This window comes from Apis dorsata, unplaced genomic scaffold, assembly GCF_000469605.1.
Source record: "Apis dorsata unplaced genomic scaffold, Apis dorsata 1.3 scaffold_504, whole genome shotgun sequence".
Lineage (NCBI taxonomy): Eukaryota > Metazoa > Arthropoda > Insecta > Hymenoptera > Apidae > Apis > Apis dorsata.
The window spans coordinates 103,950-107,325 of NW_006263733.1; the positions used below are offsets into that span (position 1 = coordinate 103,950).

At 39.4% G+C, this 3,376-nt stretch overlaps 1 long non-coding RNA gene across 1 annotated transcript in view; it reads right to left on the reverse strand.

Moving 5' to 3' along the window:
• Positions 1 to 1,400: 1,400 nt before the first annotated feature.
• LOC116186194 overlaps positions 1,401 to 3,376 on the reverse strand; it is a 29,415-nt gene continuing 27,439 nt past the window's right edge. The window contains exons 3-4 of the long non-coding RNA XR_004151141.1: positions 2,325 to 2,471; positions 1,401 to 2,068 (exon numbers count right to left, since the gene is read on the reverse strand). This is a non-coding gene — a long non-coding RNA (uncharacterized LOC116186194). The remainder of the gene's footprint in view (positions 2,069 to 2,324; positions 2,472 to 3,376) is intronic.

Here is a 3,376-nt window from a genome sequence, read left to right on the forward strand (position 1 = left end):
TACGAATTTTTGGTAATTCCATAGAATTTGGCCAATGTTTAATATTAAATGATTTTACGAGATCATTTTATACTTTCTAGTATTAATAATGTTGATCTTATTTATCGTTATGATTGTTGATTTATATTTGTTTCGTACAAATTATTTATTAAATAATCATGCAACAATCACGTCTGTTAATCAGTCTTTTAGTCAATTCTAGATATTTATCTTATTTCTTCCATCGTATTTTCTTTCTGTATTTACACTTATCTTAATGTATCTTGATTAAATAGTAACATTTAAAAATGAAAAAAAAAATCTCTCCACCTTCGATCTCCATCTTAATACTTCCATTTCACAACACAATATCGATTCGTTCTCGTTGAAACGAAGCACCCAGTATATGCAATAGTAAAAAGATCGCACGAGAAGTGGAATACGAATCACCGGCCATCGATTTTTCGATTCAACAATTGGAAGCTCGAACGGACCGTTACACGAGGGAAGTTTTCATTTACCTTCGCTTAAGTGGCCACTTACGAGTCTATAACCCTTTCTTTACCTACGTTATTGCTTCGTTAAAGCATCATTTTCCTCTTCCCCTGATTTCCACCGTTGCGACTCCGACCGCCTCTCGATACTCACCCATTGCCCATTCCAGCAGAGTTATTCCCGACTACTCCCAGAGTCCGTACTTAACTCTCCTACCATATAAGAGTTCCGGAAGAGCCGTTTGCTCTCGATATGTTGCTCACCCGTTCGGCCGGCAGAAGTTCAGAGGAGAGAGCCGATCGAGTAGTTACGGATAAGTTTGTCGGCGCTTAAGTGGCGCCGAATACGGTCCTGTAAGTACAACCTGCTCGTGGCAGGTCGCTGTTACACGCGTGTGTACGTGAGCACATGCACGGCGTAAGCGCCGTCCAATGATTGTGGTGAGGAGAACTCGATACAGGTAGAAATGCTGGAAATTTTTAACCGAACTCCTTCAATTCGACCGATACTTTACTCGTGTAATTGGTGCACGCGAGACTCGCCCAAATTCTCCAAGGAATTCTGCATGACGATACGAACAACTAGCGGGATCAAGTATCAAGATTCCAATTTTTTATCGAAATTATAAGAGTCTAAAAGAACGAAGAAAGTAAATTAGAATCAAATTATAAAAATTCTCCATTGTATCACGTTTCTTAATTGAATTTGAAAATATTCTAATTCTAATGCATCTAATAAACGACTATTTATTATTTCGTAAAATAATATCTATTATTTTTCTTCTCTCGTTTTTTTAAAAATTTTATATATATATATTTCATGAATTTGAATGAAACTATAATTGTAAGTGAAAAATTGAAATAAAAGAGAAACATCAAAACCAATCTGAAACGAAAAAACTCATATTTGATCCCATCACACGATCGATGTACATTTTATGTTGAAAATCAGATAAGATTAGTCGTTCAAAGAGATACTTTGGTGTGCCCTCTCGAAATCGGCGAAAAATGGAGGCGACCCGGCTCGTGCCTTTCGTTTGGTACGCTCTCGTTGGAATCTCGGAAGGTTGGAGGGGAAGAATTCGAGAACGAAGCCGAAACAAATAGTTACAAAACTGGTCTGGGACGGAAGACAAAGTATTTTGGCGAGGAGACGAACAAGCATACCAGTACGGTGGGGTTCGAGTGGTGGTTCGTTTTAAGCCCGTTGCCATTATCTCGAGGAAAAGGGACACGGGCAGAAAACCGGTCGTACAGAATCCCGCGATAATATTTGCGACACTCGGATCCTCGTGGCGGGGAAGGAGGGGGCCGATGGTCGCATAAGCTAAAGGATAGGCTAAAGGGAGGCCTAAAAAGCGAGTGATTTGGCCGGTGGGGCCCGGCTGATTAATGTGACCCACTATGCACGCCCGCTATATGGGCCGACCTGGCTCATTTGCATTTGCATCGCCACGGACCACCGTGTTCTCCGCTCTCGCGGACTTCTTTCGGAACGAACAAGCTCATGTCCAGAGTCCTCCATTCAACCCGCTACCATTTCAACTTCGCCTCAGATTTAACTCGGGATTTTATCTCGAACCGAGGACGATTATCTAAGTTGGAAAGAAAAAAATATATCTAATAAATGGTAATCAGATTTAAATCTTAATTTTTATCTTACAAAAATTTTAAACGTACGTCGATAAAGATATTGATATTAAGTTTTGCATTGAAATCGTCGTTTTCTCATCGTTATTTATAGATATACAACAAACTCTAAGAAATTTTATAACTCGAGAGTTAGGATATCTAGAGTGAGAAACGATTATTCGAATTAGAACTCCGTGATAAATCTTAAAGCTACTTTACCTCTTATGGTGCAGCAATTTAAATCACTTTACCTCGTGGTTACTAGTCGTTAGAATCGTAATAGAACGACGATTTCGGAAGGTGTCGTCAATCGTTGGCGCGTGTAACCGCCGGCGATTCGCAACCGCGTGGGCGTTTATTGGCGACCTGTTTAACATAGTCGACGGTTAGTGGATTCAATGATCGTGTAATTGCCGGCAGGAAACCGGACAGTTGCTTGAACCGCGTTTTACTCGGAACTTGTCGCGGTTACGACGTGAGGCAAGAGTTTGGAAATGTTTTAACATATCTTTCTTATCTTTCTTCAAGCAATTTTCCTTCTCCAATGAATTCTTAAATAATTTTTAATCTCGTCTACTCAATACTTATTTTCTCTCCTCCATTTTCCTTTTAATTATCATCGTAGATTCGTTAGAAATTTTTATTTTTTATTTATTATCTTCCTCGTATCGTGAAAATGTGAAAAATAAAAAAAGAGAGAAGGGGACAATTAGATGTTTACAATCTCTTTATATCCATTCTTATACCATTATATAAAATTACGATCGACGAGAAAATCAGAGAATTCTTTCACAAAGAACTATCTTCGCTGTGGAATCGCGCACACCCACGCAAGAGGGCACGCGCATGAATGCAGGTGCGTGACGATGGGTTAGAGAGGGTTAATGCGCCGGGTAATAATTAAAACGCCATTTCCCATAGAGAAAGGCGAGACGAGAGTTGATCATAAAGGCCTGTTCTTGCCGCGCCTCTATCTCTCTAACGGTGGTTCAGCGAATAGGTCCTCCTTTCGTGGACCGCGATATTATATCACGGCATACCTGTTCCCTCTACCTCTACGAGGATCACGATGATATACATATAAAATACACGAGCGTGGATTTTAATAAATTACTCGATTAATTTATGAATTCCCGCGTTAAACTATACAGATTTCACTACACACGCGCGTTTCACTTTTCAGGAATATCGAAGAAGATTCGAATGGTCGAATCGAAATTTTTTTTCTTTTTCTTTTTTTTTTTTTTTTGTTCTTTCTTTTCTTCTCTCTC